This window comes from Piliocolobus tephrosceles, chromosome 8, assembly GCF_002776525.5.
Source record: "Piliocolobus tephrosceles isolate RC106 chromosome 8, ASM277652v3, whole genome shotgun sequence".
In the NCBI taxonomy this organism is placed as follows: Eukaryota; Metazoa; Chordata; class Mammalia; order Primates; family Cercopithecidae; genus Piliocolobus; species Piliocolobus tephrosceles.
This window is the reverse complement of record NC_045441.1, coordinates 93,000,915-93,015,623: the sequence shown is the minus strand read 5'-3', so window position 1 is coordinate 93,015,623 and position 14,709 is coordinate 93,000,915. Positions and strand designations below refer to the sequence as shown.

The 14,709-nt window shown below is 33.7% G+C and overlaps 1 protein-coding gene and 1 long non-coding RNA gene across 2 annotated transcripts in view; one reads left to right on the top strand and one right to left on the bottom strand.

Moving 5' to 3' along the window:
* The window catches only part of MAGI2 (membrane associated guanylate kinase, WW and PDZ domain containing 2), a 1,516,313-nt gene that overhangs the window by 1,459,033 nt on the left and 42,571 nt on the right, over positions 1–14,709 (bottom strand). The gene's annotated exons all lie outside the window — the stretch shown is intronic.
* The window catches only part of LOC111552478, an 85,015-nt gene that overhangs the window by 46,230 nt on the left and 24,076 nt on the right, over positions 1–14,709 (top strand). The gene's annotated exons all lie outside the window — the stretch shown is intronic.

The following is a 14,709-nucleotide window of genomic DNA, read 5'->3' as shown; positions in this document are numbered from 1 at the left end:
TAGAGCTGCCAGGGAGCCTAGCCTTAAGATGGAATTGTTTTTGTGTCGTGTCTAGCTTGAAGAGTTAATGATCATCAGCTCATCAACATCAACTCATCATGTACTGTTTGAACTGCTGCCAAGTCACTGATGTACAAGAGTTCCTCTAAGACTTGGAGCCACAAGCTTGTCTCCCAATTCAGGACCCTAGATGGAGGGAGCCCGGCACCTCACCTGGTTCTGTGCAGACTCTAACCCTGGTACATTCGACCTGAGACTCTAGACCTTGATTCTGACATGTCTTGGGCAACTGAAGTGAACTCTCCTGAACATGTGATCTAACAATGTGAGCCCCTATGCTCAGAGCCCATGAATATATGCCAGTCTCGACTGGAAAAAGAGCTTGGGCTATTTGTTGCCCCTGTGAAGACATATGTACTTGAAAATAAGAGTAAAGGGTTAGGCAGTCTTTTGTCCCAATTACTCCCACTGATTGTGCCAATTCCTGTTTATTCCCATTGGTTGTCATATCCAGGTGGGATGTTCTTGCATACTGTATTTCTGACAATTATACACAAATGTGGCATACCATGAATAAAATCCTGCCCCAAGATACATAATCACAGCACAGGGAGCAAACGGTTCTCATTGTACAATGAGATTATAAAATAGGTGTTTCAAAAAGCAGACTAGAATGTCTCATATATGCAGCCAACCCCAGGCATGGCCTCCTTCCTAAGGCTGTGCCATGCTTCTTTTCTTCATTCTACAAACAGTAATCATGTTGTTCCTGTTGAGATAGAACTGCTTAAAATGACACTATTTCTTTTTAAGGACACTGTTTGTTTTCGTGTTTTAATGTTTCACTATATACTTTCAAAGCAAGTCTTTCTCACTTGCCATTGATTTTATTTTTCTGGAATGAAAGCAAACAATTTCTAGGTCTCCAGATAAAAATTAAAATATAAAAATTCTTTCAAAGACTATAAATATCAGTCCTTTGAAGAACAAATGTGCTCTGAACAATTTATGCCTTTAGTTTTTGCACTCCAATTTTCTGAATAGATACAGAAATATGAAATTCTGAGAAAAAATTCAGTCAGAGCTGTAGTACTCTCAGAGGCATACACATTATATGCGTGAGGATAGTTCATTGAAAAAATGTCATTGAACTCAATTGGCTCAGCTTCTCTTAATGGGTTATAAAAATAAGCCCAAAGTTTAAAGAAAGGAAAGGAAAGTCCCATTAGAAAACATCATATTTTCTTACAAATAAATGTAAAAGTGAGATATTTAAAGCTCTTACCTTAGATAAAGGAATATAGCATTGCTGTTAAACAGAAACCATGTAATTATACAATGAACACAAAATTGTAGTTGTGAGAAATGATATAATCAAAGGAAAGTGTAAAATTATAACAGAAAATGTGTTAATGATTATGAAACTACAGAATGCTGGTTTTCAGAAAGCTTATGATTGGTGTCTGAAAACAGGCAGGTTCCTGAACATGGAAAAGTGTCATCATCTCATAATGTGATGTAAGAGGATATAAGCAGGATATAAGCAAATAATGTGATATAAGAGGATATAAGCAAATTCTTGTAACCGTGTCTAGCGGTTTGACTTCTCCATATCTTCCAGAGAGCCCCAGAGAGGTCTGCGGTGTGACTGTATAGTGACTCAAATTATTCTACATGGTTAGAATGTCAGCTCCCATTTTCATCTCTAAAAGACTATGTTCTACGATTCTATCAATTTACATTGTACCATTTTTATTAAGATCATTCTGATATATCATAATCATTACATTATTTCCAACTTCTGCAGAACATATAGACACAAACCTCAATGTAAAATCGTGTATGTGAGTTTATGACACCTGCAGCTAGACCCTGTTTTTTTCATGCATATGTTTGTTTTTCTCACTCCTTTCGTCAGATACTCTAGAATAGCTATGCAGACTATTCAATGTAAAGAGAATGCTGGATGAATGAGTGAATTAACAAAGCAGACTGTCTAGACTAAAACATGAATGTATAGACATTGCTCTTAGAGTAGAAGAAAATGTGCATTGAGGTATCTATTGAGTTTTTAAATTAAAACTATATGTGTGTCACTCTCTCTGTCCTGTGAGGCTGGGGATTTCTTGAGCCTATGGAATCTTGAATCATTCAGCTATGTTATCCCATCATTTAGCCCAGCGAGTGGTATTAAAGACTGCTAGCATTCACCAAAAATCTATTTTTTTTCTTTCTTGGGTGCATAACTAGATTGCATTTGCCAGCATCCTTTGCAGTTAGGTCCAGCCATAGGACTTGTTCTCAGCAGCAAATATGTCTTTTCCAGGGTATGCTCTGAGGACATGCCTGCCCATTCTATGTTCTCTTTTCCCTTTCACCTGGTGGATACGGAAGACAATGAATCCCCAATGGTGGCAGAGCCATAGAACAGAAGGGTATCAGTCCCAGAATCAGCTGGGAAGAACTGCCCACTGGCCAGGAATATCTGCCTGGTGAGGGAGAGCCAAGAGATGTACTTAAGGAATAAAATGTAAGGAGGTACTTTCTCTCCAGTTTACTTTTCCTGAGTTCACTTCTTTAAACAACATTTTTAACATAATATGGTTATTGAGAAAGATTCCTACTGAGAAACAAGAGGCTCTGAACCATTTCATTCAGTTTCCAGTGGCCATATACAGCTCCAATTTGAAGTTGAGAATTAATCTTAATTATGTCAATTTATATCCTGCGGGTGTGCAGAGTGTGTGCTACCATAATCACCACTGGATAGGTAGAAAACTAAACTCTCTGACACTCAAGAGTTCAAAATTCACAGACAGACTGTGGAATAAAAGAAGTGGCTACTTTAGGGTCTAATATATATTAATTTTAAAAGACTTATTGTTTGATGTAAACATTTACATGATTCATATACATTTTACTTCTTAAAACTGATAACATTGACCTGGAAGACAGAGTCACATTTCACATATATTAAGTGGAACATCTTGAAGGTTAGTAGCTTGAAATGCATCTTGAAAATAAAAGTTTTTAAGTGTAAGAATGTTTAAAAAAGACAAAAATTAGGATGTAAATTAAAATTCTTTCTTTATATCTCTACTAAAAATGCAAACATTTTTTCTTACTTTTCCAATGTTTACCTTTATTTTGTGATTAGAAAGGTTTTACATATATATGTTTTTTAAAATATGAAAATCATAGAATAAACTGATCCACATGATTCACCGATTCATTTTGTAGGAGTTATTCATTATTTATATTTTATATATGTTGTATTTTAGTATATATAAATACATGGATTATATATGTATATGTAAATCTGTATATTTATGTTAAAAATAAAATTGGCATCAGATTTATCAGCATAGATTTGATTATCTTTTCACATGTAATTATAATAGCAACACTTTTTCATGTCCTTAAATAATCTACACAATTATTATTTTAATAGTTGCCTAAAATTCCATTTGATATTCCCCCCATTTAGTTCCTCTACTGTTAAAATTTACATTATCAGTTTTTACTGTAATAAAGTAAATATTTATATATATTTCTGATTATTTCTACAGGTAAGCATTCTAGATTTGGAGTTAATGGGTCACAAAATGTGACTATCTCTAAGCTAATTTCTCAAAATTACCTTATATTCCCTCAAGTACTGCATAAGTGTACTGGTCTCACCATACCCTAATCCACTTTTTGTATTAACATTTCTTGATATTTTTAGTTCGATAGGTAATAATTATCTCATATACTTGTTTTTGTTAGCAATTCTTTGTTTATTAACCTGAAAAACAATTATTTTGCTTTTATAAATTGCTTCTTCATAGCATTTGCTCATTTTCCCTCCCCCACCCCTTTTCTTTATTGGGATGTATTCCTTTTGTGCAATTTAAAAGTACTCATTGTATATTAAGTGAACTAGCTTTTAAGATATCATATATATTTCAATTATCTTTTTTCAGGATGTCACTTATTTTATCACATAGTTTCAAATTTTTGGATAATTATATTTATTTGAACTTTCCTCCCTATTTCCTTGTTTTTATGTTTAGAATGTCCTTCTCTAATGTAAGATAACATAATTATTTATTCTCATATACTTAGCCCATGTACCTTTTAATTTTCTTTTGTTTTCCTTTAGCTTTAAAAATACATCTATTTTAGTATAAGAACTGGTCATGTAAATCTTCATGCTTGCAAGTCACTTGTCATATGTATTTTCCAAGCTCTTCTGCTTTCTGGTAGAGACACAGTGACCAGCACAACTAATTGAACATGGCAGCAACATGTGGTCTCAATGCAGTGAAATTAGGTCATCAGGAGTCATCTATTTTTACACCAAAATCTTTTTTTCTTAGAAGCTTAGTATAGAGCACTATCCAGTCTACGTCTCATTTCCCTTGTTTTGTTCCTTCAGTCTTTGTCTTAAGGCCCAGATTTTCCTTTTGCAATTTACTGGCTGAAAAGAAGGCTGCAATCTTCTCATATTCAGTGGGCTCATGATGTTTGTGAGAGGCATGTCCTGAGACAAATCCCCAAATCTGTCAGTGTCACTGTAGCCTGTGATTTCCTGGATAAAAAGCAGCCAAGAGTAATTTAACAGTGTAAGCTTTGGAGAAGTATTCCGTAATACTGTTTTTCATCAGTGATGAATTCATTTGGACAGGAAGTTGTTTTCCCTAAACCTAAACCAATTACTTTCATATCAGTAAAATCCTTTCTAGCACCAGCAAAATCCCAACCATGGAAAATTCATGTTCATTATCTGCCTTCAAATGGTTGAGAAATTTAAATGTAGGCTTTCTATTAGTTCATTTAAACTGTTAATCTAAAATACTGAGATTATCTAGTTTTTTTTTCTTAAACTAATTATTCTTTGATTCAGTGCACACAGTATTATGGAAACTACAAGTAAAAAAAGAATTGATTGTAGCAAACTACAGATGTGAGGAGATAAAACACTTTATGAATATAGCTCACTTGTTACTGCCTTAGGTAACTTACTTCGTTATCTAAGAACCCTAAATTGGCCAAGATATTCCATGTTCAAAATATTTCTTTCACTTAATAAAGCTCAAGAAACTGCTGTTTTCCTACCACCTTATTCAGAATAACAAAATCTGGAATCTTCAATTCACTAGTATTATTTCTTTTGTCTTTTTTTCTTTTTTATTTCTGAGATGGAGCCTTGCTCTGTGGCCCAGACTGGAGTTCAGTGGCATGATCTCGGCTCACTGCAAACTCTGCCTCCCCGGTTCAAGAGATTCTCCTGTCTCAGTCTCCTGAGTAGCTGGGATTACAGGCGCATGCCACCATACCTGGCTAATTTTTATATTTTCAGTAGAGATGTGGTTTCATCATGTTGGCCAGGCTGGTCTCAAACTCCTGACCTCAAGTGATCTGCCCGCCTCAGTCTCACAAAGTGCTGGGATTACTGGCATGAGCCACTGTGCCCACCGTAGCTCACTAGTATTATTTCAATTCCTGCAGGAATTACCAGGACTGGGCCTTATTTCCCAGGGGTTGGATTCAGTTGCTTAATTGCCAGGGTTGTGGAGAGCATCCTGTGGCTAGGAAAAGATTAGGTACAATCATTATATTATAGGAAATGCATACCCTAGACACACAACCAAAAAGCTGTAGATGCAAATGTAATGCTTCTAGAAGAGAGCCTATCAGCAGAGGTTTTCCCAGTGTATCTTTGGGGAATTTGTAGATAATACTCTAGTTTAAGAACTCTGAATTATTTAAAGGACCCTAATTCTTGACTGCTGAAACTATGGTTCCTCTACGTGCTCGGAAGTTGTATTTTCAAAATTCATGCATCTAATCCAGTCTTAGAAAAGAAGCTGCAGCAAATATTAAGCACTTGCCTTAAAAAGATCCTAGGTAAAGATTAGTACATCAGACTGTTCTCCAACTATCATACATCTGGCTGAAGATTGTTCATTTGTGTTAATCATACTTCTGAATAATATTGTATTAGTGTTCAATCTATTTACATATTCGAAGTCTTTAGAAGAATATTTTAGTCTCATATATTTGATCAAATGAAAAATATAGGAAAATATATGTGAGTGCAGCAAAGGCTGTCAGAGAAAATAGAAATTGTGAACTTGTATTCATGAACCACACTGTTTTATCTCAGTAAAAGCCCATTTTTCTCCACTCTTTCCTTTTTTCAGCTATCCTTCTCTTCAATAAACAGGGATGCCTATGAGGAACAGGAATAAGGTCTCTCACAAAATGATACATATTGCAGAACTATAGAACCACTATGTTACCAATATGTGTAGTATTACTGAATTAGTACAATCATATTTCAACATTCTGTTGTTTGTATATATAAAAAAATTCACAAGGTATACATATACATTAAAATAAATGTTTATATGTAAAAATAAATACGTTGAAAGAGGAAAGTGCTTTGAAGAGTAATCATTCTATTTTTTATCTTTTATCCAAAAATAAACAAGGTCATAGTGCTGACTTTGCATTTTATTTTTAGAGTTACAAAAGCTATCTGCAAAGGCAAGCAATTTACAGCTCACAGTTAACATATACTCCAAGGAATAGATGTATAGAACAGCAGCATAATAAAATCCTTGCCCTGTGGCTTCACTACCGAATTCCCTAAATGCAAACTGCAATGATTAATATAGCATTCCTCAACTGATTTTCAGAAATAGTACATTTCCTTGTCATGATATACATTGTAACTCCTAGTACTTTTAAATAAATTTGTTCCATTGGACTCAAGTAAATTTACCTTACAGTTAAAAATAATTTTAGTAAAATGACATATGAACTATAGTGTACATACTATAATTATATGGTATGTTCTACATACTATAGTTATATGGTATGTTCTACATGCTACAGTTATATAGTATGTTCTACATACATTAGTTATATAGCATGTTCTACATATTATATGTTCTATAAGCACAGCTATCCCAATGTTGAGCAGTTCTTCAGAAGAGCCCGCCTCAATTACACTGGTTACATTCAATGTAATGTGAAGTGCCACCTCTCAACATGACAGATCTTAATTTTGATCATGGAGATACACAGGATTAGTGATGGGTATATTTAACATATTTTTATGTATTTTATTAAAAGTCACATAATCCTAAGTTGTTTACCTAGTATCATCAGAGCATACTTTTATTATACTTAACTAGGAATTTTCAAAGATTTTTACATCCTTTCTTCACAGAGTATTATGCCATAACAAATACAAATGTTTAAAACTTATAAGACCCCAGCAAATAGTGTTGATTTGTGTATAGATACACATGCCACATGCAATCTTTTCCATTTGAGCATAGGCCAGCTCTTACTTACACAAACCAGTTCTCAAGTCTATTGTTTTAATAGCACTTGCTATCAACTATGCAGTCTCACAGCAAAATTTATTGAATAAATAATTGGAAGGATATGCTGTTTCTCTCATTCTGGCAATATCACTTTTCAGGCAGAATTTAGGATGTCCAAACTTGAAGAGTGACAAAGAATGTGGGTTTGTTTTCAGCTGTCATTTTCTAACACATTACTGTGTTGACTTTTAATTAAGTTGGAAAAAAGGCACATGCTCTCAATCTTTTAACGTTGGTTGGATGCTAGGGTAGCTTTAGGGATAAAAGTCCAAACTTACATATACAGCACAAATAATGACATATCCAAAATAAGAGTAATTAAAAAAAACATGAATGATGACTATATTTGTACTCTATTAAAACATGGATGATTCCTATATTGGTAACGTATTGTAAACACGCTAAGATTTTTTAAAATGACACCTATGTAGAAACAATAACATAAATTTATTACTACATGTTTACTGATCAGTTTTGGTCTCCACACATGATGAACAGAAAGTCTTTAAAAGTTAAAGACATGAGAAAAGGAATAAAAAATAACTTTTCTAAATACAAAGATGAAAATTTGATAAATGACTTACCCAAATTTAATTAAACTATGCCTCAACCACACTAAATATCCCCCACCAAACAAAGAAAAAACTTAAAATTTTAAGGAAGATTTAAATTAAGGATAAAATAATATTCATGGTTGCAAATATTGTGCACATTAGACATGGCTGTGTTGAAATTTTCAAACACATGATTCTACAAAACTCTGATATACTTTTGGCTGTCCTACAACTTTGTATTAAGCAGATAACCTTTTCAGTTCTTTTTTTAAGGCTCTATAGTTCTAAGAAAATAACTATAAAAATATAATCTTAAAAATCTAAGATTATATTTTAATGAAATATTAAATTAGTTGCAATGAACTAATAAATTTTTTAAAGTTGCAATTTTTATAGTAACCATGAAATTATAGAGATATTAGAAAACTATTATCTCATTTACTCCGTGCCTTCCATTTCTCATTGAAAACTGAGGTTCAGAGACAGAGGGAGGGACATAGGAAGGCCAAAACTTTTATTTCATGTTTGTCTGTTATACAGATTGTTGTAAAAATAGCTTACACGATATTTGATTTAATCTTCCTACCACTTATTTGAACAATATTACTTTCCATAGTTTAAAAATGAGAAAATTGAAGTTCAGAGAGGATAAGGTAATTTATTCAATGTCACACAGCCATTGGCAAAATTAGGACCAGAATCTTGTATCCTCTAAGTCTGGTGTTTTTTAATAAACCTAGTATTTTAACAGGAAAATGAACTAGTACTATTATTTCCACTATTCTTTTCATTTAAAAATGTGTTCAGGCTGGGTGCAGTGGCTCACACCTGTAATCCTAGCACTTTGGGAGGCTGAGGCAGGTGGATTGCTTAAGCCAAGGAGTTCCAGACCAGCCTGGGCAACATAGCAAGATCCCATCTCTAAAAAAAATGTTTTCAGTACCTGTTGACTTACAATACTCTAAAATTCCATAACTTTCCAAGGGCAATATTATAGAGTGACTAAAACAAGAATGGCTGGTTCAAACTTTGGTTCTACCCCAGGCTAGTGTGTGACCTTAGACAAATCACTTAGGTACACTGTGCCTCAGTTTACACATCCATAACATGGAGATAAAAATGCCACCTATTTTATTGGGTATGAAGATTAAATGTGATTAACCATATAAAGTGCTTAGAACAGTGCCTCACAGACACACACTCACTCATCTGTACATCTTACGCACCTGAAAATACTGTCATTGTTTATGTTGCTAGTTCTATCCAATGTATAAAAAAAATTAGAGGAAATTTTAAATAGTGTTAATGCAGTAAAGACTAAATTCCAAAGAACAGCCCAAAAGTTTTTTGTTTTCACATATTCATTACTTTTATGTTTACTGATTTCTCTCTATGTCAAATTTATTAGTAGTATGTAAAAAAGGAGATTTAGTGCATATTTTCTTCATATTTAGTGACAATATATCAGCTGTTAGTTTTTTGAATATACGACTGTTTTCATATGTAACATGTAAAATACAGTTGAAACGTAGACATCTTGAAAAAACCTTTCTTGCTTTTAAAAAAAAAAAAAAAACAGAAAACTTGATAGTAATCCCTTTAAAATTATTTAAAAAGCACTTCTGGATAAAGTGTAGAAATATATATATTTTAGGTGCAAAAAAACAACCACAGTCAAAATTTTATGAACTCCTTCCAGAAAGCACAGTATTGAATTCCAGTTAAATTTTTGTTTCAAATAAACATTTTGAAACTAGGCCACATCCTGCACTATGCCTGCCAAAAATGAAAATTTCAAAATCTAAACTGTGTGTTCTACTTCGGAAGCCACACAGAAATCATCTTACATTTAATCTAGTCAACTTAAAAATGACTATTAAGACTTTAAAGAAAAGATATTTTCAAAATATAAAGTAAGTACAAAGTAAATCTGATAGGTCAACATTAAATCCGACAGATGACTATATTGTACAAAACAAAAGCAGCTGCAATGACATAGAGTAGTGTATGATATGAATTTCCACATGTGAAAACTGCAATATTAAACATGGAAACCTGCAGCATTTTGGCACCTGCTGGAATTTAGTGACAAGGAGCCAGAGGTATTTTCAAGGACCAAGAAGAGAATGGGAACAGGCTCTACTTAACTCTCCTGTCTATAGGGATGATAATGTTAATGTTTACATAAAGAACTAATTATAGCCACCTGCTTCTCGAACTGTCTGACAGTCTAGCTCTATGACTACAACAGCTGGAAAAATGACACCTGGCAAGGACACAGCAACCATGAGTTTCATTCTCAATTTTTCTACCTATTATACGCAGGCTCTTATGTAGTCTTATTAATATTTTTATTGATAAACAGAGAACTGCGATCAAGGCAAATAGTAAATAAGACCAAGTAGTCTTCCCTGTTCATAGGCTTTTGCATTAATTTACGTCTCAAATATTTCTCTCCTTCTCCTTCTCCTACTTCTTTCTGTTTAGAGACAAGTTCTCATTCTGTCACCCAGGCTAGAGTGCAGTGGCACAATCATAGCTCGCTGCAGCCTTGAACTTCTGGCTTCAAATGGTCCTCCTGCCTCGGCCTCCCAAAGTTCTGGGATTACAGGTGTGAACCACCGTGTTCTGCCTCTAACATTTCTTCTTGAGTTATATGAATACATTTTTCTTTTCAGAAACTACATTGCCATTACTATCTTCATCACACAAATTTGTATGTTTCCCAAGAGCAATCTTTCATTCTGGGAAACATGTTTTTTAAAAAGACCCAGGCCCCTGATCTAGGGCCAATGCTGTTCTTTCTCCTGTCACAACCTTCCAGGGAGTTAAGAATCCATGGGACCCAGGATACCCAGCCAAAGCTCATATCCCTCTATATAGACTATTCTCCAGGTGCCTGCAAGTCCCAAATGCCCTGTGGAATTAACCTGGGCATTACTTTCAAGCATTTTCCTTAGGTCCACCTTCATGAGGTGAACATTCTTACCCATATGTATCCTCCTAGGCCCAAGGGAGACCAAAGGAGATATTTTTCAGAGATCTTTAGTATGGCTGGAGACTGATCGTGCAGGCACAGGTGGCCACATGAGTGCATGAATCTCCTCCTGGTGCTAGATGAAGCCAGGATAGGAAGGGAAAAGGAGCTAGCCATGGACCAAACTTGGGGCAGGAAGGTCATATTACAGCCTGAAACTAACTACAAAGTGTCAGAAAATTCTAAATTTGAACCTAGCCTTCCTAGTAATTGGAAAGTTGTATTTGCTAAGACAGGAGACATATCAGATACAATTTTGCAGCTTGTTAGTTTGATTTATAACTTTAAATATTTAAACTTATAGTATCCTTATAGTATCCATTTGTTCTTGACAGGGGCCATGCAAATGTTAGGGGTTAGCTTGAAGGAGGCCAATGGGTTTAGGTGTTCAAATGTTATCATTCATAAAGTAAATCAGGGACCCCTGTTCTTCCTTCTCTGCATGTCAAAATTTAACTTTTTCTCTCAGGTTTGAGTGAATATGAAAAGAATAGCTGAGTATTCAGACAGCATTGGCCAAATTCCATAGTGTATAATTCGGAAAAAGAAAGTGATCCTTATTAATACTTACTACTATGAGCTTCACCTTTGGAAACAAAAGTTCAAACAGTACCCTAACTCCACCGTTTACTCTACGGTCCATTGCACATTTTCCTCCATGCCCCAAGAGTGCTAGTATGTTTTTCATTATATTTGTAGAGAGATTACCATCGTACCTAGACCTTTAGCAATGCAAGTTCTGAACTTAAATGAGTTCCATGGGACCTGAAGCAAATTAAAAAACAAATTCAATGTCAGGAGTAATTTTAGACTCTAAACTTTTAAGTTCCACATAAATCACTTAAGTAAACTGGGTCAGAGAAAATATCCTTTTCTTGATGATTGACTGAGCTAATATATTTGAGAGCCCAAAATATCTTTTGTTCTGATAAGAGACACATCACATTCCCCTCTAGGAGGGTCCATCCTGTAGCAAAAATGACCTTGTAATCACAATACAATAAAAAAAATGGAGCCCTTTGCAATTTATGACAAGATAAGAATAAGCCACCAAATCATGTCAAGGATAAAATATTTCTTTTCTCGGTCCTGTGCATTTGACTCTGTAGAATACGTGAACAAATAATTAAGAGTTTTACAAAGTTAGTAACCTCAAACTTTCCTGTGTAAATTCTATCAATGAGTATATTTTTAAGGAAGCTTTCTGGGTTGATAGTAGGTTTTGTGGCAATCAAAATCCCTATTTAATAGATTTAAATAAAGACAAAGTACAAATAAGAGACTGCAAATAGTAGCATGTTAGAGTTCAAGAGGATATTGCAGCCAAGATAATAAGAGACCTGGAAAACATTTCAAATAATGTAAAATATTTGAAGGCTTATAATGTGGGAGAAGTGTTAATTTTGTATTATTTCAATCATAAATGTAACTAGAGCCTGAGAGGGGCAAGGTACAAGAATGTAGTTCTTTCTTAACTATATTTCAACAAATACAGTTATTGAAAATGAGACTGCTATTTTGTAGGCAGTCACTGCCTATCAGTGAAAGAATGGAGATTTGGTGGCATTGTAAATTGTCATACATATTTAGAAAAGAATCTCTTCATATGTTGGGAGTTTGAACCAGGAAACTTTGAGTTTATGTCAATAAACAGATTCTGTGATTCACAGCTAATGAGTTCCTATAAAAAGGCAATATAATCAATTTTTCACCTTTCAGTGTCTGAATTTTCTACTTTTGAGTTATATAAGGATCTCCTATATTCGTCTTCATCTTCCCTTGTTCAACAAATATTTATTGAGTGCCAACTATTTGTAAAGCTCTGTGTAAAGACTGTGAAGAAAACAGAAATGAACTTTATCTAGACTTTTTAATAAAGATGCCCCAAAGAAAGTTGAAAAGGAAGTTAAAATTTAAATCAGTTAATACAATTTTCTGGGAGTGCCTCTTAAAGGCAGGACTGATGTGAGGATTTCTGGGATTAAAAAAAAAAAAAAGTAAAATAGAAATCACATGTTAATACCAACTTTCTAAAATACCTATGGTCTCCTAATAGTCCAGACACCCCTCCCCTGTGGCACAGTAGGACCAACGTTTTTGAAATAATTTTGCCTCTTGGCTTAGAAAGATGGCTTGTTAAAGAAAAACACATATATTTTACTAATAAGAACAGGGATCAATTTTTTCTATGCATTTTGTAAAATGTAATAACAGTGCAAAAAGAACTTGCTTCAGAATCACAATGATGAATTTCACATTTGTAAAACCTTGACCTGATATTCATACCCATGCCTATTCAGAACTGATGACTGGCTAGTAAAGATAAATCTTGGAGTGAAACTGGCATCTGAACTGCTACATTAAAGAAAGCCTTCACATGGCTATTTTTCCAGATCAGTCAACTGATTCTTACAAACCCTGAAAGATGTATTATCTCAACTCTTAGCCTTAATCAGTCCCTATGACTCAATAATAACTTTTCCATTTCCAACATCCAGAGTTTTGACATCCTAAAGAGTTTCTGATGTAAAAACAAGAGTTCCCTCTGAAACATATAAGTTAGCAGGATCACCTGAACTTGTTTGTTCTAACTGGTACACTGTTGTGAATGTAGGCAAGCCACTTCACATTTCTGGGCTCAGTTTTCTTATCTGTATAAGAGGTTAGTATGATGAACATTGCTATGATTTTGTATTTTGTGAGAATTTTGGTCAGTTGTAAGGTCTTTCCCAATCAAAATTTAGTTTTGTTAAGAAAATCAAATTCTGTCCAGACTTACAAATATGACCATAATGTGTCATAAGATATGAACTTCAAATAGACCTAAAATCCAAACACATTTCTTACAAGAACAATATATTCTGAGTTAGTTTTGAAAAAAAAAATAGACACAATACCTACAATTTTGTGTTTTCATTTATACATAGCATAAGAATTGTACATACAAGTCTGTTTCTATATTGATATATTTTATATTATTAAACCTTTAAATTCATATGTGCCACTCTAACCATAGATAATAGATGAAAATGTACTCTTGTAACACTTAGCCCTCAAATGATATTTGTACAATTAAACTTTTTAAGTTTTCCCATGTAACTTATTTACTTTGGTACAGCTTTTCTGAGATAGCTAATATTATGCCCTGTTTTAACTGCTATAAATAGAAATAGACTAGCTTGGGAAGCTTGATTTTACTACAGCTAAATTTTATTACTGCTAAATGTTTTGTATACTATTCGAATTAAGACAACAGAAACCATTCATGTGCTTTCTCCCTATTTTTTTCATAATATGTTTCCTAAGGATGATAAAATTATTACTATGAACACTCTAATGAGAAATATTTTATAATTAATTTCATTTGCAAATTGCCTTATAAAATATATTTTAAGAAGTAATATAACAATATAACATCACTAAAATATAGGAAACTAATATTGAACAGAAATCATTGAAATCAAAGTTAGCAAAAAATATCTAGAGTAGGGTCTTTGGAAGGTTACTTAGCACAAATGGTAATTACATGGGTTAGGAGATACTACAGGGACAAAAGAATAAAAGAGAAGCAGGAAAAAAACTACGGCCTATTGTTTCCATAAGTGAGGGATTAAATAAATGTCTAAATGGAAATGTGTATATTGAAAAGAAATAATAAATGAAAGGCAATATGTGCATCAAAAGTATGAAACTAGTTAGAAAATTTAGTTAAATAACATTTAACTCAGAGAGGCAA